General features: G+C 41.5%; 2 long non-coding RNA genes across 2 annotated transcripts in view; both read left to right on the top strand.

The window, feature by feature from the left end:
- The first annotated feature begins 808 nt into the window (after nt 1–808).
- Nucleotides 809–13,500, top strand: LOC140701236 (uncharacterized). The gene is made up of 4 exons (XR_012080199.1): nt 809–977; nt 10,219–10,344; nt 12,377–12,541; nt 13,318–13,500. It is a non-coding gene; the product is annotated as an uncharacterized lncRNA (long non-coding RNA).
- LOC140701237 (uncharacterized) overlaps nt 13,501–25,792 on the top strand; it is a 36,454-nt gene continuing 24,162 nt past the window's right edge. The window contains exons 1-3 of the long non-coding RNA XR_012080200.1: nt 13,501–13,604; nt 16,156–16,270; nt 21,203–21,287. This is a non-coding gene — a long non-coding RNA (uncharacterized lncRNA). The remainder of the gene's footprint in view (nt 13,605–16,155; nt 16,271–21,202; nt 21,288–25,792) is intronic.

A 25,792-nucleotide genomic window follows, 5' to 3' on the forward strand; every position in this document is an offset into this window, starting at 1 on the left:
AGGCTGCGGGGATCAGGGTGCCAAGGCGGGAATTGGAACCACCTTCAGCCCAGCCTGCCTCACCCTGTAGTCTCAGACATTAACTATGAAGGTGCACACTAGGCTCGATCCCCCACTGGTGGCAGTAGTCATCATTACTGGAGCACGGATTTCCCCACCCCAGCCACAAGGTGAGGGGTGAGTGAGTGAGCTCAGAGTAGGGGTGCACTCAGATTGAAGGGGATCCCATGGTGTGGGGGTACAGGTTGAGAGGTGTGGGGCCCGATCAGAGTGGAAATGACCTGGCTGAGAGGTGAGGGCGATAATTTCAGGTTGTTGGGTGTCCTGTGTTGAGGCATGAGGGGTAAGCTTGTGGGTGTAGGGGCCATAGGTTAGGACCTAGCAGGATGGAGTGTCAGGGCAGGGACAATGGTGTGAGGAGAAGGAGCCCTGTCTTCAAGGTCTGGTGGGAGACTGGGCCTGGCCAGTGGTGGGAGGGTAGTAACAGGGAGGGGAAGTTGATCAGGGGAAGTGGGGCTGGGTGGGTGAGGCCTGGCCTAGGGCAGTCGTGGTTCTAGTTCTGTGCCAGGACACAGTCGGTGGCTGGGTGAAGGCTCTGGGGATGGAGACCCGGCGGGACAAGCAGGAGGGGCCCCACCTGGCTCCTCCCGGCCCCAGCGGTCAGGGCCGGTAAAGCAGGAGACCCACCCGAGCAGTTTGCGCTGCGGGCGGGAGGAGGAGGGGCGCGCATGCGCAGACGGACAGACGCGCGGACGCCGGAACCCACCCAGAACGCATGGAAGCTGGCGGCAGCCGGTTGCTCCTGGACCAGCTCCTGGAAGAGGAACACGGCCTGGGGTCTGGGCCGCCGCTTGCCCGCGGCTCGGCTGCCGCTGCCGGACAGTTAAGAGGGCGCTGGTAGGGGCGCGCTTCTCGGGGACCCGGCGGGTGACGCCTGGGCTGTGCAGCTGAGGATGCGCCCAGGGAGGGGTGCGGAGGTGAGGTCCCGGCCGCGCGTCCCGTTAGGACCCTGAGGCGGGTCCCAGCCGCCGCTGTGGTTCGTGGTAACCCCGGTATTAGTAGTTCCTGAACACCGCGTTTTTGCCGCCGCTTCTACCCGGGTTTAGGAGAGCAGGTACAGCCCCGGGAGTTGGGAGGGCGCGTGGACGGTTCCAGAGCATCTCCGACTGGCCCTCAGACGATGGCCTGCTCCTGGCAGGCGGGTGCGGTGCAGTCGCGGGGCCTCGGATGAAATGGGGACTGCCCCATGAGAGCCCCTGGATTTGCTCCCATCTTACCCGCGGCCTGACCTTGGGGGCGGCCTCTAAAGACCCAGGTTAGTGGGACTCAGGTTACAGGTCAGTCTGCTCCTGGGAGATGGGCTCGGTGTGATCAGTGTGCTGGGATGGCTGCAGCAGCAGCGGGAAATTGTTGCAACCCCCGCGCTCTCACAGGGCAGCCCCAATCCCGCCATCGCAGCTGCCGCCTTTCCCTGACAGCACAGCACCCGCCTTCCAGGAGCAGGCTGACCTGTAACCTGAGTTCCACGAACCTGAGGCAGCAGAGGCCAAGCTTAGGCCATGCGCTGGGGAGTTTGAAGCAAATCCAAGGGCTCCCATGGGCAGACCCCATAACCCGCCACTGCCTTTGACCACACCGTGCCCTCCTCCCGAGAGCAGGCTGACCTGCGGACCGTGCCTGGAGCAGCAGAGGCCGAGCCCTTGACAGGCCGTGGGGGAGATGGGGGCAAATCTACCAGCTTGCCAGGTCGCTGCCCATCTCCCTGCCGCTGCCCCAGGTTCGTGGACCACTTGTTTTCAAGTCAGTGGTTTCCTGAGAGGCAGGCGTGGTGCAGTCAGGTGGCGGGGGCTGCAGGGAGGGGTGCTGCCCCAAGGGGAGCAGGTGGACTTGCTCCCATCTCCCCTAGGGCCAGACCTGGGGACGGCCTCTGCTGCCCCAGGTTTGCAGGACGCATGTCATGTCAGCCTGTCCCTGGGAGGAAAGCTCAGTGTACTCGGGGCAGCCTCAGTGGCTGACAAGGATTTTAGAAGTGGGCTCTAGCCCAGCATAACTAACTCTCCTTTCTTCTCTTGCTTCCTCAGTTGGTGGCTGTATCGGCTTTTTCATTACAGGTTATTGCTAGATAATGAACATAGGTTTCTGTGCTATATAGAAGAAACTTAACTTAAAATCTCTTTTTATATATAGTGGCTGACATTTATAAATCTCGAACTCCCAAATTTATCCCTTCCTATCCCCTTTCCCTGGTAACCTTGACTGTTTACTAAGTCTGCAAGTCTGTTTCTGTTCTGTAGATGAGTTCACAGTGTCTTTTTCTCTTTTTTTACATTGCACATATGAGTGGTATCATTTGGTATTTTTCTGTTTCTGGCTGCTTTCACTTAGAATGACGATCTCTAGCTCCATCCATGTTGCTGCAAATGGTTTTATTTTGTCCTATTCATGGTAGAGTAGTATTCCAGTGTATAAATATGCCACAACTTCTTTATCCAGTCATCTGTTGCTACATTTAGCTTTCCTCCATGTCTCGGCTATTGTATACAGTGGTGCTGTGAATACTGGTGTGCAGGTATCTTTTCACATTGGAGTTCTTTCCAGTTATATACCCAGATGTGGGATTGCTGGGTCATAGGGTAAGTCTACTTTTAGTTTTTTCAGGGATTTCCATGTTTTCCATAATGACTACACCAAACTAGATTCCCACCAGCAGTGTAAGAGGGTACCCTTCACTCTACAGCCTCTCTAGCATTTATCATTCATGAATTTCTGAGCGATGGCCATTCTGACTGATGGGAGCTGATACTTCATTATAGTTTTGATTTGAATTTCTCAGTTTATTAGTGATATCGAGCATTCTTTCATGTGCCTATTGGCCATTTGTGTCTTCATTGGAGAAATGCTTCTTTAGGTCTTCTGCCTATTATAAGATTGAGTTGTTTGTTTTTTTGTTATTAAGTTGTATGAGCTGTTTATATATTCTGAAAATTAAGCCTCTGTTAGTCGTATCATTTGCAAATATTTTCTCCCATTCGTAGGTTGTTGTTTCCTTTTGTTTTACTTATGGTTGTCTTTGCTGTGAAGAAATTTATGAGTTTAATTACGTCCCTTTTGTTTATTTTTTTCTCTTATTTCCATTGCCTGGGTAGATTACCCTAGGAGAATGTTGCTAAGATTTATGTCAGATAATGTTTTGCCTATGTTTTCTTTTAGGAGATTTATCATGTCTTGTCCATCTGCATCTTAAGTCTGTACTCAACATCTGTGCTTCAGTTTTGAATTTTGAGCTTCTTAGAGAAAACCTACTCTTAGCTCATACGTCAGATTCAACATGTCTAAAGCTGATTTCATAATCTTTTTTCTTGCAGCGTCTCCACTTATTCAGTGGGATAATCATTCTTCCGGTCTTGAATACACAAAGGCTTGGAGTGGTCTTTGATTTATCTTTCTCTCACCACTCTCCACATTTTGTCAGCTTCTTGAACTGTATGTTGTTGGTTTCAAGTGTCTATTCTGATTGCTGATACTCTGATGAAGAGCTTTCATCCCTGATACATGAATTTTTCCTTCTGCTGAATTCTTGGATATTCTCTCCCCCCCTTTCAGTCAACCTAGAGTTTTGGTGCTCCAACATCTACAGTCAAGTCAAAGACTTAACACAACCAGATCTCAGCCAGGGAGTCTCGACCCTTCATCATTTTGGACTTACCTTATTTGTTCCAATCATTATGTAACTTAGCCTCCTAGGGTAACCTGTGCCTTATTAAAAACCAGGAGTCACCAGCCTTTTCCTATCCAGTCCTCAGTTAAAAGAGCTTAGAATTGCCCTGAGAACTAGTTGGAGCCCCATCCCCTTCATAGAGTCTTCCCTATTTATTCCAAATACTTCTAGCTCCTCTTTGTATTCCTGTACTGTTTATGATCAGTAGCCTGTAATCTTGGATTTGAGTACTGACTTGGTACCATTCCTGGGTGATTTCCAATGTGTCTCCTCACTTAGCTGGTAACTGGAGAAGACTCACTTGTTCAGCCTCCTTTATAACCCTCACACTGCTTAGCATCGGGCAATAACAGGCATCCAGGCAGTGCTTGCCTTCTTTATTTATTCGCAGTGGTGGTGGTGTGGATTATAGCTAATAACTATTAATTCAGTGTTGCAGTTAAAAAAGAAAGCCAAGAAAATCCAAAAAACTTTATCTCCATGTTCAGTTTAGTGCTTTACCTCAATAGTTTTCTTAAGACTGTGTTTACATTCACATAGTGTTCAGTGCTTGTACAGTTCCCTGAGGCAAGCAGGTGAGATGTCATTATGTTTGACTTTCACGTTACATTTCATATTGGATATATTTGTGCAATGACAAAACCTTCTTTTATAAGTAAACAGCCGGAAGCCCAGAGAGACTAAGAGCCTAACCCAGGGTCACCTGGTTAGTGTTTGGCACAGGCCAGGACCGCAGTTCACATCTTCCAGCTGATCCTCTTCCAGTGCCTTTTCATTCCACTGCTGGGAAATGTAGCCCCATCAGCCAAACGGCCAAGTCACATTGCTGCCCCTTTACCTGCCAGTGATGGCAGTGCTACAAAAAGTGGCAAAGGAAAGGTCAGAAATAGGAGTGATAAAAGACATGGAAGTGCTGGAAATGGATCCTCAACCTCCTCCTCCCTACTTGAGTGCCTCACAAGTGTCCCACTCTGAGAGTGCTGTTCATTGTTTATAACATAGCCTTAAAATCAGACTGATCTTTTATAGGACATGCTTTTATCCTGGTCCCTTTCCTGCTAGTAGTCACCGTCATGGGCAGAAAGTGCCTGGCTGTGCTCTGTTGGTCACATAGGTGGGAGGGAAAGTGGGAGAGGGAGTTGGTTGAACTGAAGCCGAGGTTTTTACAGCTCTGTTGTTCTAGGACCAGAGCAGTTCCACTCTTTCTTTCATCACCTCTCCACCTCCGAGTCCCAGCCACCCATTCCTGCCTGCTTCCCCACATGCCACGTCCTGGGGGAGGACAGAGTGGTGAGCAATGCCCCCTCTGCCCTCTGTTCTGGGAGGTACAGGAGTCTGCTTTAACTTTTGAGCTGTTTTGGTAATTGGGCATTTCCAGCTTTTCTAGACATCTCCTTTCCAGCTCTGAGAAATTGGAGATGTAACTTAACCATACATGGACTATACTAATATATTCAGTGACATTAGTGTCATGTTGTCTGTAATTGTGTTCTGTGACTGGATAGGAGGTTTTTTATCTCACAGGATGCTTCACATCCAATTCTAAAGGCCTAGAGGCTGCAGGTGTAATCCAAGTCCTTACATGTCTGTAAGGTAGACATGAACATTATTTGATAATATGACCATATGTTCATAGATTACGGTTAGTCCACCGGCTCTGTATCTAATGAAAGTTTAAATATCAAACGCTTGAAGAAAATTTGCGGGCCATGTCTTTTTGCCTGTAAGTAGTTGCAAAAACTGAAATCACAACTCTACCACAAGCCACAGTGTTTCCCAGTAGAGAAAGCCCTCTAATTTTACAACCTCTAAGTAATGCAGTGGTTCTTTGAGTGAGATGAGGGATGCCAGAGTATTTTTTGGGACACTAGAGTGGCATGACAAGTATTCTGGGACTGGTTACAGTTGAATCTCTACTTCCTATATCCTGGACTGATTACAGAGGCAATGTTAGTGCGGTAACCATCTTGTGGATGCAAGTGTAGCTAGGAAGACAACAGAGAAAATAGAAGGGATATAAAGTAATGGAGGGACTTCATAGCAGTACAAATGGTGACTTTGACACCACCAGCTGCTGATGTGAACTTGGCAAGAATTTGTGAGAAGTGGTGGGTGTCATTGCAAGCAGGAGAGTTCTGCAGCTTTTGGGGAGAACAGGCAAAGGGGAGAGCAGATATGGTGGCTATCCAGGGGCTGTTTTTGTCCTGAATGTGAAAATGTCCAGTCCCCTGTTCAATTTTGCAGCCACAACTTCACATGACTCAGGGCATTATTTCCACCAGAATACCATAAAAATATAAACAACCTGTTTCCCAAAGTGTTTGTTCTCGATCTGAGATGATTGTCCTGTGGTGGTAGGTAAGTGGGCGATGGGGCCTATTACATCACCCCCTTTCACTAGAAGTCTACCTCGCTACTTTTCACCCTACTCCTAGAGGTCCTGTCATTCTGTTACACCTAGGCCTGTGAGACGGGCTTGCCTGAATCCTCACGTGAAAAGGTATGGTTATGTGCAGTTTTAAAAAATTGCTTGGGTCATGTGGTCCTTTGTTCCTTCCAATGGAAATCACTATTCCAGAGCAAATAGTATGCCTCTATAGAAAGTATATTGTTTGTAAGTTGTCTTCAGAGGCTTTGCAGTTGGTTTAAATATTTGCTTGGTGATGGCATCTTGATTGATTGAAGGAGGCAACCCTCACTAGGGGCATTGTGTGCTTTCTGTCTGAGAGTTCCTTTACTGGCAGCAGAGTGTTCGTAGGCAGAGTTAGAAAGTTACCTGGTCTGAGAAGCCGAATTTGCCCGCAGCTGGGAATTGACAGAAGAGTCTGTTATGGAAGGAAAGCTTTAGGATTATCTGGTAACAGAGTTCTGGGATCCAAACCCTGGGAAACCTCAGCTTTTGTAGAGTATGTTCTGTAACAATAGGCTATAGGATAATTTTTACACTTGTTATAGGATGTAGAGTTGGGGAAAGGCTTAAAAGTGAAAGAACCTTAAAAGAGAATCTCCGAATATTTTAAAGAAGACAGTTTTCAGAATGAGAGCTTTTCTGGAAAAGACTAGCTCTTCACTTCATAGGGGAAGCAGGGAGCAGGTGTAACTGCACTTACGGTAACTTAAAAGGTAAACCTTACCCTCCCACTTAGCTGTTTCCTGGTGTAGGTTCATCTCCCACATCTGTAGTTTTAGACCTGATGTGTCATTTTCTGGTACTCCGTTCTGCTTCTTAGTGAGAGACTGACCCAAAGTCACATAGCAATTGAAAAATTGCACAAAGGTCTTTATTGTTAAAAATGTAGACCTGTGGCAGGGTGCTGCATTTGCAATTGACTTTCAGTACAGAGAACACTGAAAAGAATGCAGTGTTATTTCTTTTTTTATTCCTTTAAGCCTTTGAATAGAAGGTTTTCTTTGCAGAGTTTCTGGAGTACATCAGAACAAGCAGGAACTAAAATAGCTTTAAGAAAGCTCCAGTATAGACTTTGCTTATAGTGTGGTATCTGTCTTATGTTAATTCTTTAAAGCAGGAAGTTGTAACTCTCAATTTCTTAAGCAAATATAAACATTCTTGACTCTTATTGACATTCTTTGTGGGGTGAAGCTGCTTTTGCTTCCATTCTGAGCATTGAAAGGCCTTCTATGATACTTCTACCAGTCCTCAGTATTTTATTTTCCCTCTGTTGTGAATTTGTTTTTAAATTTGAAGCAGATATAAATGTCATTAACTTGCTACATATGTAGATATTCAGTGTTACATAGTCAGAAAGTTTGTGTACATCACACGTATCTACATAATTCCCCCCTTTCCAACTGTGTTCCTGATGAAAGGATGGTGGGAAATGGCATTATGGGGATATGTCTTACAGTACACAGTGTTTCCCCTGTTCCCTCTACCATATCTGGATGTTCTTTCATCTTTCAGCTTCTAGACTTACTTGCTCTTTTTCTTAAGCCAGGTGTATCTCATCCCCCTGCGCACACACACATGTGTACACACACACACATTCTACCGTAGGGAGTAGCGTGCACCATCCAATTCTCCCACTCCAGCTCTGGACCCACCCACTGGAGGCAGTGTCTTGCATGAATTCATTTGTAAGTTGCTTTTTAAAACTCGAGTGGTCAGGAATTAGGACTGATATCCACACCTACTAGGCAGGCCCTCAAGGACAACTTCTATGGTTAATGCCAGGTTATCTTAATGTTTGACTACCTGGGTTTCATGTCTTCCTGTGCCACCTGTGTGACCCATGATTCCCACATTTCTGTCTCCTGCTAGAATTTTTCTCTCCAACTCTGGACTCTTACAATCTTCTACTGATTTGACATCTTCAATTGAAACTCTGATATCTTAAAAGCAACATGTGTAAAAACTGAGCTCTTTGTTCTCCTACCCCCCAAACTGGTTCTTCCTGCAACCTCCCCCATTCAGTTAGTGGAAACTTAATCCATCCAGCTGCTTGGGTTAAAAAGCTTAGAGTTACTCTGACTTTCACTGACATACCACATGAATTCTGTCAATAGATCTGGTTTAACACTGCCTTTAAACCATATCCAGAACCCAGCCACTTCTCACCATGGCTCCTGCCTCCACTGCTGCTTCCCTGCCCTGAGCCACTGTCCTCTCCTCCTGCACAGCCCTTTTCAGAGGCTTCCCACCTTTCATTTCTGACCCGTTTCGACTATTCTCACCCGGCAGTCAAGTGAGCCTCGAAAACCTAAGTTAGATAGTGTCGTCCTTTGGCAGTGCCTCCCCATTTCACTCTGGGTAAAAGCCACAGTCCTTACAACGTCCTCCAAGGCCATACAGGACCTGCACTGACCCTTCTCCGCAGCTCCAGCCGTGCCCCCATTCTGGAACATGCGAGGTGCGCGCTGCCCTTGGTGATGGTTAATCCGTCCACCTGGGACTTCTTACCTCCAAGTCTTAGTTCTAACCTCAGTCCTCAGTGTGGCCTGCTCTGGTATTTAATACAACATCACCCTCATCCCATACCCTCAACTCTCTTTACCTTGCCCTTTTTGATTTTTCCATGGTTCCTCTTTCCTAACATGCCACCTCCTCTGCTGCTCTGTTGTGTGAATTGTCATCTCCACCCCCATCCCAGCTAGACTCCAACCAAGCTCCGTGAGGACAGGAATTTTGTTTTGTTTATTGATCTATTCCAAGTGCCTAGACTAGTCCTGGGTACATAGTAGGCAGTCAAAAATTATTTGCTGAATAAAGTTAAAGACTATTTTAAAAATGAATCATCCTTTCAGGAACGGGTGAGGATCGGAAGCTGCATGAAGGAAAATGGTGCAGTAAATAATGATATTTGCCTGTTGTTCTTTGTGTGATATATATATGTGTTTTAGTCTTAATTTGGTATCCCAGTTTCTTAATTTAATAGCTGTATTAAGGTGTAATTTACAGGCCATAAAATTCACACATTATAATTGTACAAGTCAGCCATTTATCTATTTCTAGATTTGTGCAACTTTGTCCTCATAAAGTCCCCTTGTGTCCGTCCATATGCAGTTTGCCCTCCCCTCAGTGGCACCCTGATTTTATTTCTTTTTTTTTTTTGGCAATCACATCTCAAATGGATAATTTACACAGCAGTACTAATATAGCTTTGCACTTTTTGAAATGACACACTTAAATATGAAATTAGCGGTCATTGCTGAATGTAGGTAGCATATCCGACATTGGTGAGAAGAATGGACTTGAGTGTCAGACTGGCTGCAGTCTTACTCAGCTCCACCATTTACCAAGTTACCCAAATTATTTTCTGCCTCAAGCTCTTTATCTGTTATATGGGGGTAATAATAGCAGCTTACAGAGTTGTTGTGAGGATTAAGCAAACAGGGAAAAAAAATTTAGTATAGTGGCCTGCTTATGTTATTACCTAAGAAATAGCCTTGCAGGTAAAGGGCAAAATTCAAATCAGTTTCTAAAGTATATGTAAAATATAATCCAGTTCCTGCCTGGTTTGTAAACACGTATGCCTACTGAAGAATTTAAAAGCAGGCTAATTTCCAACAGAAAAGATCATTTCTCAGCATTTCTTTCAAAGATAGCTGCAAAATCACTTACTAAATGTTCCATGCCCAACTCTTACAGAAATTTGACACCATGGACGTAATTATCTACATTTTTGTTAAAATGATTCTGACCATCAGGAAGTGTTCTCAATTATATTTTAGCCTTTATGCTGAGAAATACTGTGAGACTTCTTCTAAATTAATGGGTGGGGGCATTCATCGTAGCTCTTGTAGCCTGATAAGCCTGCACTAAATTATCTTTTTTTAACTTTTAATTAAAGTAATAAATTAATTTTTCGCTGGGGGGTGGTAATTAGGTTTTTATTTATTTATTTTATTTTTAGAAGAAGTACTGGGAATTGAACCCAGGCCCTTGGGCATGCTAAGAACATGATCGTCCACTTGAGCTATACCCTCCCCCCTAAATTATCTTAAATAAGGTCTTTTTCTCTGTTTTGTTAATTTATGTACAGATGCGCAAAGCAGGGTCATCAGAAGCCTCTCAATCACGAAGATGATAATAGTGAAAAACATTGCGCAGTGACAGTGAATCCTTGGCATATGAAGAAAGATTGTAAAGTCCTGAATGAATTAAGAAGGTACTGTTACATTAACATACATGCAAGCATGGCTCTCTTACCTTTATTTTTCACTTTATAATGAAGATAATCCCCACCCGTCAAGGTTGCTTTGTTTGATAGAGGGCATATCTAAACCCTTTTCTGCAAGTTTTTTAAATAAGAAAGAGCAGCTAATTTATCAGAAGTGTGAATGGTGTAATCTGGTCTGTCTAGTATGGTAGCCACGAGCCACATGTGGCTATTGTGAATTGAGATGTTCTATAAGTGGAAAATACATAATAGATTTTCAAGACTTTGTACAACAAAAATAATGTAAAATATTATTAATAAGTTTTAAAAATGTCAATCACACTTTTGAAATGATAGTGTATTGGATATTTTGGGATAAATGTAATTATTACTGGAATTAATTTCACTTATTCCTTTTTATTTTCTAAATGGAATTACTGGAAAATTGTGACTTGCACTATGTTTCTATTGACAGTGCTGGCTTCTAACTTATTGCAAATAATATGAAAAGAAAACTTTGATTAAAATTTTTGTAATTGAGTCGTTGATTTACATCATATTAGTTTCAGGTGTACAAAATAGAGGCTCAACATTTTCATAGATTATATTCCATTTAAAGTCACCATAAAATAATGGCTATATTTCCCTGTGCTGTATGATACAGCCCTGTAACCTATCCATTTTATACATAGTACTTTTTACCTCTCAATCCCCTAACCCCTTCCTGCCTCCCCTCTTCTCCTTCTCCCCATTGGTAACCACCAGTCTGTTCTGTGTACCTGTGAGTTGATTTCTGTTTTATTATAGTCATTAATTTGTTTTATTTTTTAGATATACATATAAGTTAATACATAGAATATTTGTTTATCTTTCTCTGACTTATTTCACTTAGCATAATACCCTGTAGGTCCATCCATGTTATTGAAAATGGCATTATTTTATTTTTTAATGGCTGAACAGTATTCCATTTGTGTGTGTGTTCATGGTATGTATATATGTGTGTGTATATATATGTATACATGTATATATACATATATATATATTTATAATATACCACAACTTCTTTATCCAGTCATCTGTCAGTGAACATTTGGGTTGTTTCAGTGTCTTGGCTATTTTAAATAGTGCTGCTGTGAACATTGGGGTGCATGTGTCTTTTTGAATTAAATTTTTCTCCAAACATATACCCATGAATGGGATTGCTGGATCACACGGAAGTCTATTTTCATTTTTTTATGGAACCTCTCTTCTGTCCTCCATAGAGGCTGCACCAATTTACATTCCCACCAATCGAGTAGGAGGGTTCCTTTTTCCTTAAAAGGTAAAAAATTCTCTACATTTACCTACCTTCCTTTCAGTTTAGGACACAGTTTGGCAAAAACCAGATAGAATTTAATAGGAGTAAATACAGTATTTATTTTGAATGTCCATGCATTATGGATAGATATGTTATTGATGAGTTGGTTCCCTATTTTTGTAGGTGCAGATGTTTTTATAGCTTCACAGACATTTCAGTCTTGCAGAGAGGAAAATTTCTTTTTATTTTGCTGAACTTGTCCGGGTGTCTTTATCGGACTTGGTCCAGGCCTGCAGAGGTGAATACACATCCAAACCTGAACCATTTGAATGTCTGCAAGATTTTAAGAGTCTAGAATATCAGATCTGGACTGTAACTCTGGTAAATGACATCAGTGACTGGACTCAAGAAAACTCCATTTGAGGACAAAACCTTTCATAAGCCAAAAAGGCTTTGAAATTGTGGCAAAGCCAGAGACTTTTGTGCACCACTTATGGCCACAAACCCATGAGGACAACCACAGGCCTTCTGGAGTGCCAAGGGAATTCCATGTGAGGAGTCCAGCACTCACAGGAATCCAACAAGTCCCTGTCTGCCAGAGCACTTTCATTGCTACTGTGCTGTTTTGAGTAAATGTCTTTTCATCAGGTTCAAATTGGTTTGTTGTTATTTTTTTGCATAAAAAAAACCTTCTTGTTCCCTGGTGAAAGTAAAAGCCTAACATTTTCTGATTTCTTTTGACAGAGAAAACATGAGCCTGTGGATCTAACCTCATCTGTGATGGTCTGCAGCTGGGAGCAACCAGATCAGTGTCAGTCCCCTTGCAGCCATTGGCTGGGAGCCTGCATGTTCCTTGGAATGGTATTTGAAACATGTCACACTAGCCGTGCCTTCGCTGTGGGCTGGGAGGTGTGTCAGTCAGAATCTGCATTATGGAATGTATGTTTCAGATCTACAGTTAGGAGATCTTTTTTAATAGCCAGAGAATATAGTCATAAATATATCTATTAATGTATTTATGCAAGAACCTTTTTAAAGATTTTTTTATTATAAAAAGTTACCCCCCAAAATTGAAAATGAAAGAACAGTGGAATTAAAAATCATCTGTACCTTAATTATACATAAAGAATCATAAAATCCTTCTAAACTTTTTTTGTTCAAATGAAGATATTTTTCCCTTCCAAAAAGGAAAATTATTATTTCACATTTTTTTGCTTTCTCATTTTATTATATATTCCATATCAATAAATATAAATCTTTTAAATCCCTTTTAATGGCTGTTTAACACTATATTGAACAGATATGTAAATAGTCCTAGGTTTCAGAAATTTAAAAAATTGTCATTACAATACCACTGCAAAGAATATTTTGGTGTTTCTATTTTTAGTTACTAACTTGGACTAAAAATTAACAAGTTTGCTTTTCTTCATCTAAAACATTGGTTATTTGATGAAGGAACTGTAAGGATTTTAAATAACTTTTCAGTAATTTCAACAAAGAAATTATCTTTAAGGCAAAAATGTATGATGGATTGCAAATCTATTTTTATTATATCTTCACTTTTACCAGTGTGACATATGTGTGTGTTTACACAAGTGCTTTAACTACCAGCAACGTAAGAAAAATCTGTGTACTAAAAATGTGAAAATACTTTCCCGGTTTGTGTTTTCATTCTCCCAATATAGGTTTTGGATGACAAGCTTGTATTTGCAAAAGTACACCCCCTGTGGGAGGTGTTCTGTACATACGCTGAGATACTGCACATAATATTGCCTCTGAAGCCCAATGATCTGAAAACCCGGTCCTCAGCCTTTGATAACTTCAGATGTTTTATGAAAGTCCTCCAAGTGGATGAAAGCATCAACAACCGGAACAAGAGCTTTTCTTTGCCCTATTTGAGAAGAGCTCAGTGAATGACTTTTATATTCAGCATAGAGATACATCCTCCAATCCAACCACCAGAAACCGCATTGTAAGTCTAAACCGAGTTTAGCTGCTGTCTTGGGGGTGATTTAGAACCTGCTGTTGAATTATCAGTGATTTGGTTTGGTTGGTTTGATTTGGTTTTTAAAAGCTGCCCATAAAAAGGAAAAAAGAGAAAGAAAAGAAATATGCCTACAGATTCCTGTTAGGATAGTAAACAGTGGCTGGTTAGTTACCTTGTATAAACCACAAGCTCTCTTAGAACATTTTTAGGTTTACTTCATCCTTTCTCAGATCAAGTATCAAGTAAGGGACAGTGTTAAAAAAAATTCAGGATTAACAGGTTTGTGAGCTCCAGGATTTGCAAGGCAGCTTTCCCTCCCCATGGTGTAAGTCAAATGGCAGAATTGAAATAAAGCACCTCATGTATCCTCCAGTGTTAACAGGAAAAGGCTAATCTTCTTGACCTTGTTTCTTCCTGGGTAAAATGAAGATAATATATCAGGAGGCGACAAGCTCATTTAAGGCAGGAAGCATGTTGTCTTGTTCACTGCTGAATCACAGGCACCGGGAAGGCTGAGTTTAATGAGCGAATGAATGAACTGTACTTCCCCCACAGTTACCATGTGGGACAGTGAGGATTAGAAGCTAAGAGCATAGACTCTAGAGGGTAGGGCACAGCTCAAGTGATGGGGTGCATGCTTAGCAAGCATAAGGTCCTGGGTTCAGCCCCCATCACGTCCTCTAAAATAGACATATAACCCTAATTACCTCCCCACCCCCCACCAGAATTACCTTATTATCTCCCCACCACCAAAAAAAAAAAAGAGAAGTGGCCAAGAGCGTAGACTCAAGCTGGAACACCTGTGTTGGCTTCTCGCTGTCAACCTTGTAAATGTCATTTACCCTCTGTGTCTATCAAGTTCCTCACCAATAAAATGGGGATAATTGTAGTACCAACCTCGTAGAGATGCTATGGGGATTAATGAATCTGTGTCAGTGATACAACAGCCCTGGCTTATATTAAGTACTATGCATCTGTCAGCTCTTTTCATAATTACTGACAGATGTTATTATGGACAAAAGACGTATTAGTTCTTTGAAAGAGAAATGCATGTTAGACCATTTCATTTATCACTTTCTGTAATTCAGGCTTTTCCCTCTGAAATACCATTTTATGTCTGTGCACTAGAAAGCCACAGGGCTTTCCAAATTTCATCTGTCTGGGTTCTTGTCATGACGGCAATACTGCAGATTGCTGACATGTTTTGGGACTCCGTCTGAGATGACAGCAACCCCTCAAATTTAGGAGCGCTTCTCTAACTGATAGCATCTCGCTAGAAATGAAGTTTTTATAATGTAACAGCTTCAGACGATTAATGATGCCATAAATGCAAGGATGTTATATCTAAGCTCTTTAAATAAATCCTGTCATTGAAATAAAGGAAATACTATATTATAGCCCTCTATGACTTTGTTATCTTTGCTATCTGTTTATCTGACTCTCTAAGACCAAAGAAAGCAAATACTAAGATTGATCATTACTACTGTGTGGTACACGTATTTGTGGATGAAGACAATATTGAAATGCACTGTTTAAGATATTAAAATGGACACTAAACAGCTTCTTGATGCACATGCATGAACAGAACAGGGAGCTGGGTGCAGGGAGCAGACACTGAGCTTCCTGGATTAGAGACCCAGCTTAGCAGTCCAGCCCAGCAGTCCACATGTTTCATATTTATGTTCCAGCAAAATTAGCAGTGAGAGTCTGAAATGAACTTTGGGGACACTTGCAAACAGCTGTCATGATTACTAATGTGGGACACCAGGATTCTACAGTGTTTAGTTGGCATCTGTGCATAACCAGTTCTTTTCCACTAAAGCTTCTTGTAATTGCTGGTCCCACATCCAGGTTGAGGAATCATCTCATGTGGTGTTTGGGAGGGAGGTAAGTGGAGTCAGGACCCATGTTAAGGCTGGGTGGGTAATAATCTGGTGCTAGTACAAGAGAAAGGAAAGTAGGTCAGGTGGGAAGGAGAATGACTGGATTTAAACTTTGTTTCTTGAGTAAGCTAAATATATGACATCATGTCAAGTTACTTTGTTGTTTATATTCCATGTGCTGTCACCGAATAACTACTGAATTGTGGGGACAAAAATGCCTGGGTTTTAGAATTGACCCTGCCTCTAACCTGCCAGAGTCCAGGTTCCTCTGGGTGCCCAAAGAGGGGGCTGGACCATCAGGTGTCCCTCCACTGCAGCAGTTTGGGCACTTGGGTGGCCTAGATTTTTGCTGTGGAAGACTGGCCCGGTTGTAGGACATTAAGCATCTGCAAGGCTCTCACTAGGTACCCACGGTGGTCCCAGGACTGTGACATCCAAGTGTTCCTTTCCACCCACGTTTGCAAATGACCCTCAAGGGGTTAATATTAATCCTGGGTGAGAATTATGAAAAATTATATTGTACCTCCATCGCTCCTGGCAAGTGAGGGCCCCTTATTTACAAATGACCACAGAGTGTTAGCACCAGATTTTATCAACAGAACATGTGAACATTTTGTGACAGTGACACTCACCTGTTTGCTTCTGATTCCCAGTGCCACTTCAGCCTCTGTCAGAGGACTTCAGCTGCCCCAGCGATCAGAGCCTTCTGTACAGGGAATGGGCTCCTCCTCGAAGCACAGACAAGCAGCAGCCCTTAGGTCTCATCAGGTGAGCTCTTGTGGAGAGCACTCCAGTGGGAAGGGCTCAGGGTTGTCCTCATGGCATCTGAGTGTGACAGTCCTCCAAGAGTGTTAACAACCAGGAAGCTCACAGGAGCTCTGAGCTTCGTTGCCCCAAGTTTTTACTGCAGGCTTTATTACAAAGCCATGATTTATTGGGTCACTACCGACATGGCTAACCCAAACCCTAACTGTAAGTCAAACCTTTCCTTAGCCCTAAACTTTGAGCCCCTTCCTCTCCTGGTGGCCACTCACTTGTCACAAAGCTTAAAGCCCCACTCCTCTAATCACATGGTTGGTGTCTCTGGCTGGCCAGTCCCCATCCTGAGTCATCTCATGAACACAAGCCATCCAAGGTTCCACCATGAATAGCATAGACACTCCTATCTTGGGAAATTTCGAGGCTTTAGCGGTTGCTGCCTAGGAACTGGGAAAAAAGACCTACCAAATCCTTCATTAAATAGGAGTAAATGTTATATTTCATTTAAATTATAAAATAAGAGAGAAATTCTCACTGCTTTTCTGTATCTGCTGTTCGACACCGTTTCACTACACCACGTGATTGTAATGTCGCGCTCAGCATGTGTCTTCTCAGAGCACCAGCGCCAGCTGCTCCCCGGGAGCTTATGCTGTTTGGGCAAGGCTGCTGGGGGGATGGAGGCCAAGGACAACCGAGAAAACAAAAATAATCGGGCAAATAAGGAAACAATGTCAGATTGAAATGAAGAAATAACACAGTGTTGAGATGGGAGACTTGGGGGGAAGTGAGTTAAGAAAGCTATCTTTGTGTAGGTTACATGTGAGCTGAGATGGCGATAAGGAGGCTGGAATTTGAAGATCTGGGAAAAGTCACCCATGGAATAGAGGCAGCTTGTCCATTGGCCCTGAGGCACAAATGTGCTCAGCAGGTTTGAGGAGATACTGGAGCCAGAGCTGGTGAGAGTGATGAGACGCGAGGTTTAGAAGGGCATCAGGAGCACGGAAAGGAGTGTAGGCTCTAAGCGCAGTGAGAAGCAGTCATGATTGCTTAAGCACTAAAGTAATTTTCTCTCACTCACATTTTGCAAAGATAATGTGGAGAATGTATGGCAGTGACCCAGGAAGCAGGGAGGCCAGGTAGGAGGCTCTTGGATTGGGCCAGATGAGAGGTGGTGGGAGCCAATGAGGAATGCGTTTGGGGAGTGGGGCTGACAGGATGCAGTTATGGGCTGGCTTTGGATGGTTAGGAGAAGAGGAGGGTCAAGGTAGCCCCAGGCCGGTCTGGAGGCAGGTGTCTGTTCTTTCTTTTCTCAGTGCCCCATGCAGTTGCCCACCTACTTGGGCAAACCTCTTAACCTTCAAAGTGAGGGTTTTAAAACACTGAAGTCTATTTGTTGTTTCACATTTTATGGAAAGATTCAAACATGTACAGAAATAGAGAGAACAGTACAGCCAGCCTGCCTGTATCAGTCACCCAGCTCCAGAATTATAAACTCAGAGTCACTGTTGTTGCATCTTTCATCTCCATCTCCTCCCCTCCCCCACTATGGGGTCATTTTGAAGACAATCCTACATAGCTTAACCTTTCATTAGTGAAATGACAAGGTCTCTTTCAAATAAAATTGGAATATTCCTTTTTTTTAGGGTTACAAAATAATTCCCTGCTTGTCACAAAAATACACTTTTAAGTAGTTTTGGGGTTGAAATCAAGATCCATACAAGATTCAGACATTGCAGCTAGCATATCTCTCAAGTGCGTTCTAATCTATAATTTTCCTGTTTCTCATTTTCCTTGAAATTGCTGAGGGGTTTCTCTATTTCCTGTTTGGCTGATTTCATTCTCCCCTATGGTGTTAGACTTGTTTCTCCATCCTATGTATTGGCTTTAGCTAAGTGATTTAATCCTCCCCTAAAAGCTTGGTCTGATTGAGGTTCAACATTGTGCAAAAATATTTGTTATGTGAAGTTTTGTACTCCTGTCATAAGGTACATAATATTACAGTTGACTCTCTTTTTTGTGATGACAGCAGCCAAAAATGATTGTCACCCGGGATCATTATTTCATATGGAATTTTATTTCATGTGGTCATACTCTAATTTCCTCCCTCAATTATCAGCAGGATCAGTCACGAAGAGGCACTTTCTCCTTAACCCGGGTTATCCTTTAGAACACAGTTTTAAAGGAGGATATTTGTTAATATGTAAATATTTAAAATTGATAATTTTTTTTCTTTTTAATTTTTTTTTCTAATGGAGGTACTGAAGATTGAATCTAGGACCTTATGCATGCTGAGCACACACTCTGCCACTGAGTGTACCCAATCCCACTTGAGATTCATATTGATTTGATATCTTCTTCTGTTATTTTTGTTTTGTGTTATACAGAATTTGAAGGCAGGGCAATGGGTTTGACTGCTCTTTAATCATTCTTTATGGTCTTTTGGGGTTTGTGTGTGTGTTTGTGTTTGTAAAGAAAACAATTTTCCCACTATTTTAAGTATGTATTGCTAAGGCAATTATGTTGATTTTTTCCCTGCTCCTGGTCCATGTATTCCCTTGTTACTTCCCACTAGTGGCCCCTTGAGCTCTGTGACAAGACTAGCATGTCGTTAATCCATGTGGAAGGAAATCTGAAGAGATTTAATCAAGGAGATGAAATTTGTAGACAATGTATTGGAAAGTATTGTGAAAGTTGTTCGTTAAGAGAAGGTCTGAGGTTGAATTGTTAAGTGCACAGAAATCTAAGCTATGAACCACCAAGACAATTATTAACTCCAGGAAAACAAAGTAGGGAAGAAAAGGTAAGACTAGCACAAATTGCTACAGCTTTGAATAGTCTGTACAGAGTAATAATAATGTAAAGCAAGGATACTGAGCTGATGAAAATTATAATGTAATTGTATTAAAAGGTTGGAAGAAAGAAGGTTTGGGTATGTAGATGAGATGGGGTTTGAAAGAGATCTGAATCCTCATTTTCCAAAATAGAAAGTTAAATAGGTGATACATAAAGCTGAAAAAGTCAGTAGGCTGTGTTACAAGGATATTAGTCAGAGAAAGGGAGTAAGTATTCCAAGAGTCAGCAGTAGGAGCTGAACGTGGTTGTTTCTGGCCAGGAAATGGGGCAGTTGTTGGGAACTGCTCCTTTTTACAATCGGTGTTCGAGAACTGTTCGACTCTTTATTGAATGTATGGCATTAGTTTGATGAAAAGAAATCAAAGCTGAATTTTGAAAAATTTATGTTAAGAATTGGGATGCTTTTGCAGAGAGAGATAACAATCAGCAAAACTACATTTGAAGGGATCCTCATTATTCCTTGCATTTCAGCAAGGACTAGGAGGCAGACATCTGTTTAAGGTTCAAAAATTCTGTCTGACCTTCCTGCCGACTTGTAACCTTTGGAAGTAATGAACTCCCCGTCACTATAAATATCTAGGCAGAGGCTGCCTGACCAGCTCTCTAACTGTAGCAGGGTGTGTTTACCATTGGGCAGTTAGAGCAGGCAACTTCTAACATTCTTTCAGTTTTGAATTTGGCATTTTCAGGATGGATAGTTGATAAGAATACAAAAAGCTTAACAAGAGAGTCCAAGACATCTCAAACCCATTGCCAGGGTTTTCTCTGCCAGACACCATCCTGAGCCTGCCACCCGTGAGCCAGGCCACAAAGCCCAGTCACATAAGAATGAACACACTTTGTCGCTCCTATCTGATTTGGCATCGGGCTCAGCCCTTTTCCCCATGGAATGGTCCACGCCCATGTCTCTGACGATGGAGCTGGTCTCACAGCAGCCCTGTGAGCGCTGGTCCAGCCCAAGGGATTCCTGCGTGAAGTTTTCCAGGATTCCAGGCTATTCTCAGAGCTGAGTCCCCCTTAGGCTAAGCCCACGGAACTCATCTCAGCTCCAGACTGAGCCGGAAGCCTCAGAGAGAACTCAGAGCTGAGGAAATCCACAGGTTTTACCCAGCACTGCCGAGTCAGCAGTGAGCCAGTTGAGGGAAGGATCAGCAACAGCAAGACACACCTGAGCCGCCGTCTCATTGTTCCGCCTCATCCCTAAACCCTCTGTGTCTGCCTGTCTGTGTCGGTCTCCCTTTTAGGATCAGCCTGGCACCACTTCATGCCCTGCCTCCTTCCTTCTAATCTTGCCTCCCTGGCCTGTTCCATCTACTCCAGTTTAACTGAGAAGAGGTTTTAAAACCTAGGAACAACAGACGTGCTAGATACAAAGAATACAGGGCAGTGTCTTCCTCAGTCACATCCCTCCTGCCCTCTCCCATTCCCACAATGAGTTTTATAAATATTTTGTCAGACAGACATTGCACTCCCAGTTGTTATCATTATCAGCCATTTCCTTATTATCTGTGGTTTACGATGCATTTGCTCCAGGGTCTTCCCCGAGATAAGGCAGGAGCAGATGACTGAGCCACTTGTTGATGTCCACTTGTGTCAAGCCTGTTAAGAATGATCTTTGGGGGGATTTGTTGAATGTGCCAGACTGTCCAGTGAGTGGTGATGATCCCCTGCATCTGCTCTGGAGTCGGCCTCGTCCCCTCATTTGCTCTGTTCTCATTTATCTCTCTTCAGCAGGTGAGCCAGTGATCTGTACTTCTATGATACATAAAACACTTCTTATTTCATGGTAGATTATGGGGCTGCTATGAAAACGCATATGTTTTAAGAGTGAATTGAGTCGGAGGTTTAAACTTAAAGCCCCCTTGATTTAGAATCAGAAATTAATATGATGGAGGGAGGGTAGAGCTCAGTGGTAGAGTGCATGTCTAGCATGCATGAGGTCCTGGGTTCAATCCCCAATGCCTCCATTTAAAAACAAATAAATAAACCTAATTATGCCCCCCAAAAAAGAAAAAATAAATTAACATGAGGATGAAGCTACAGAGTGATTATTTGTGTCTTCTGAAACTTCCTTCTGTCTTTCTGCAGGAAATTCTAAGGAGAGAAGTTCGGAATCTACATTGCTTGGCTGGGCTATTACACTCAGATGCTCCTCCTGGCAGCAGTCGTGAGGGTGACTTGCTTACTGTGTGGATATTTTAATCAAAATAACTGTACCTGTGGGTAACTTGTCTTTATTCCTTGTTACCGTGCTTACTTAACTTAGAATGACATTCTCCAGGAGCATCCATGTTGCTGCAAATGGCCCTATATTGTCAGTTTATATGGCCGAGTAGTATTCCATTGTATAAATATACCACTTCTTTAGCCAGTCATCCGCTGATGGACATTTAGGCTGTATCCATGTCTTGGCTACTGTAAATAGTGCTTCTATGAACATTGGGATGCAGGTGTCATCCTGAAGTAGGGTTCCTTCAGGATACATGCCCAGGAGCAGGATTCCTGGGTCATATGGCAAGTCTATTCCTAGACATTTGAGGGAACTCAATACTGTTTTCCACAGTGGCTGCACCAAACTGCATTCCCACCAGAAGTGTAGGAGGTTCCCCTTTCTCCACAGCCTCTCTAGCATTTGTCATTTGTGGATATTTGAATGATGGCCATTATGACTGGCTTGAGGTGATACCTCATTGTAGTTTTGATTTGCATTTCTCTGATAATTAGTGACATTGAGCATTTTTTCATGTGCCCATTGATCATTTGTATGTCTTCCTTGGAGAATTGCTTGTTTAGGTCTTCTGCCCATTTTTGGATTAGGTTATTTGGTTGTTTCTTATTAAGTCATTTGAGCTGCTTATATATTCTGGAGATCAAGCCTTTGTCAGTTTCATTTGCAAAAATATTCTCCCATTCTGTAGGTTGTTTTTTTTTTACTTATGGTGTCCTTTGCTGTGCAGAAGCTTGTAAGTTTCTTTAGGTCCCATTTGTTTATTCTTGCTTTTATTTCTATTGCTTGGGTAGACTGACCTAAGGGAACATTTCTGAGATGTATGTCAGATATTTTGCCTGTATTTTCTTCTAGGAGGTTTATTGTATCTTGTCTTATGTTTATCTTGCTGAAGAGACTGTCTTTATTCCATTGTATATTCTTGCCTCCTTTGTCGAAGATTAGTTGACCAAAAGTTTGTGGGTTCATTTCTGGGCTCTCTATTCTGTTCCATTGGTCTATATGTATGTTTTTGTACCAATACCATGCTGTTTTGATGACTGTAACTCTATAGTATTGTCTGAAGTCTGGGAGAGTTATTCCTCCAGGCTCTTTCTTTTTTTTCTTCAGTAATACCCTGGAATTTCTATGTCTTTGATGGTTCCATATAAATTTTATTGTGATTTGTTCTAGTTCTATGAAATATGTCTTGGGTAATTTTACAGGGATTGCATTAAATCTGTATATTGCCCTGGGCAGTGTGACCATTTTAACAATATTGATTCTTGCAATCCAAGAGCATGAGATACCTTTCCATTTTTTAAAGTCTTCTTCAATTACCTTCACCAATGGTTTATAGTTTTCTGTGTATAATTCTCTCACCTCTGTGGTTAGATTTATTCCTAGAAATTTTATTACTTTGGGTGCTATTTTAAAGTGTTTTATTTCTTTACTTCTTTTTTCTGTTGATTCATCATTAGTGTAAAGAAATGCAACTGATTTTTGAACATTAATCTTGTAACCTGCTACCTTGTTAAATTCTTCGATCAGCATTAGTAGTTTTGGTGTGGACCTTTTAGGGTTTTCTATAAATAGTGTCGTGTCATCTGCATGTAGTGACACTTTTACCTCTTCTTTTCCAATTTAGACCCCTTTTACTTCTCTTACTTGCCTGATTTCTATGGTCAGGACTTCCAAGCCTATGTTGAATAGGAGTGGTGATAGTGGCATCCTTGTCTTGTCCCAGAATTTAGTGAGAAGCTTTTGAGGTTTTCACCATTTAGTGCTATGCTGGCTGTAGGTTTGTCTTATATAGCTTTCATGATGTTGAGTTATGTTCCCTCAATACCCACTTTGGTGAGAATTTTTATCATAAATGGGTGTTGAATTTTATCAAAAGCTTTTATGCATCTATTGAGATGATCATGTGGTTTTAGTCCTTTCTCTTGTTGATGTGAAGTATTACATTGATTGATTTGCATATGTTGAACCACCTTTGTGTCCCTGAGATGAACCCCATTTGAGCATGTTGTATAATCTTTTTTATGTGCTGTGGAATTCTATTTGCTAGTATTTTGGTAAGGACTTTTTTGCATCTGTGTTCATCAGTGATATTGGTCTGTAATTTTCTTTTTTGGTGGTGTCTTTGCCTGGTTTTGGTATCAGGGTGATTGTGGCTTCATAGAATGAGTTTGGGAATATTCCTTCATTTCAGTCTTCTGGAAGAGTTTGAGAAGGACTGGTATGAGTACTTCTTTGTATGTGTGGCAGAATTCCCTGGTGAAGCTGTCCAGTTCTGGATTTTACTTGTAGGGATTCTTTTTTAATTGTTAATTCGATTTCATTCCTAGTGATCGGTTTGTTCAAGTGGTCAGTTTCTTCTTGATTCAGTTTTAGTGGACTGTATGTTTCCAGAAACTTGTCCATCTCCTCTAGGTTATCCCTGTTTTTATGTAGTTTTTCATGATATTCTCATATGATATTCTATATTTCTATGTTATTTGTTGTAATTTCTCCATTTTCCTTTCTTATTTTGCAAATTTGTGCTCTCTCTTTTTTCTTCTTTGTGAGTTTGGCCAGAGGTTCTCGATTTTATTTACTCTTTCAAAAAATTGCTTTTGGTTTGATTGATTATTTTCTCTATTTCTTTTAATCTCTATTTTATTTATTTCCTCCCAGATCTTAATTATTTCCTTTCTTCTGCTGACTTTTGGGTGTTTTTACTCTTTAGTTTCTAGTTCTTTTAACTGGTGGGTTAGATTGTTTTTTTTTTTTGATATTGTTCTTCTTTTTTGAGGAAGGCCTGTATCACTCTAAACTTTCCTCTTAGCACTGCTTTTGCTTTGTCCCATAAGTTTTTGTGGTTGTTTTCATTTTCATTTGTCTCAAGGTATTCCTTAATTTCAACTTTGATTTCATCATTGACCCATTTTTTTTTAATAGCATGTTGTTTAATCTCTATGCTTTCCTTTTTTTTATGCTTTGTTTCTCTGAAGTTGTTTTCTAGTTTCAATGGCATTGTGGTCAGTAAGGATGCTTGAGATAATTTCTATCTTCTTAAAATTTTTGAGGCTTCTTTTGTGACCAAGTACATGATGAATCCTAGAAAATGTTCCACGCACACTTGAAAAGAATGTATATCCTATTTTGGGGGGTTGTAATGCTCTGCAAATATCCATTAAATCTAATTTTTCTATTGTATCATTTAATTTCTCTGTTGCATTATTTATTTTTTGTGTGGAAGATCTGTCTAGTGATGTTAATGTGGTGTTAAAACTTCTGACAATGATTGTATTCCCATCAATTTCCCCGTTTATCTCTGTTAGTAGTTGTTTTATGTACTTAGGTGCTCATGTTGGATGCATATATATTAATGATTGTAATATCCTCATCTTGTATTGCTCCTTTAATCATTATAAAATGCCTTTATTTATCTTTCTTTATGGCCCTTGTTTTAAAGTCTATTTAGTCTGAAATCAGAACTGCTACACCTGCTTTTTTGGAGTTTCCATTTGCATGGAATATCCTTTTCCGTCCATTCACTCTCAATCTCTATGTGTCCTTCTCCCTAAAGTGTGTCTCTTGTATGCAGTTTATTGAAGTTTCTTGCTTTATTATCCAGTCTGCCACTCTGTCTTTTGACTGGAGCATTTAGTCCATTATCATTTAGAGTAATTAATGATAAATGAGTGTTTATTGCTATTTGAACTTATATTTGCAGTTGATTTCATATTTCTTCTTTGTTCCTTTCTTCTTCCTTTTGTGGTATGGTAATTTTCCTTTGTGTTATCTTGGATTGTATTTAGTTTTTGTTACTCACTTGTAAGTTTTTGGCTTGTGGTTACACTTTTTTGTAAGTCTGTTAACCAATTACTGTAACTGTGTACTAAACAGATAGTAATGTAATCTCAAACCCATCCTACCGAGAACAAAAAATTTAAGAAAAAAGAAGAAAGAAAAAATACTCTGTATTTTCTTGCTTCCCTCTCCCACTCAATGATTTAGATGTCTTCTTTTACAATTTCATGTTTATTCTATTTGTAATTCATGGTAGTTATCACCTTTCCAGTTATAAGCTCTCATTTCTGTATCATCCTGCTTCTTTTTTATTTAGAGTGTACCTTACAATATTTCTTTTAGCATGGATTTAGTGTTGCTAAAGTCTTTTAGTTTTTCTTCTCTGTGAAATTCATTACCTCTCCCTCTGTTCTAAAGGATAGCCTTGCTGCAGAAAGTATCCTAGGCTGCATCTGTTTTTTCATTCAGGACTTTGAATATATCTTTCCACTCCCTTCTGGCCTGTAGTGTTTCTGTAGAGAAATCAGCTGAGAGCCATCTCTTGTAACTCACTCTTTGTTTTTCTCTTGCTGCCTTTAGGATCATTTCTTTATCCTTCAGTCTGGCCATCTTGATTTTGTTGTCTTGGTGTGAGTCTCTTTAGGCTGTTCCTGTTTGGGAACCTCTGAGCCTCC

The sequence above is a fragment of the Vicugna pacos genome, chromosome 14 (genome assembly GCF_048564905.1).
Source record: "Vicugna pacos chromosome 14, VicPac4, whole genome shotgun sequence".
Taxonomy (NCBI): Eukaryota; Metazoa; Chordata; class Mammalia; order Artiodactyla; family Camelidae; genus Vicugna; species Vicugna pacos.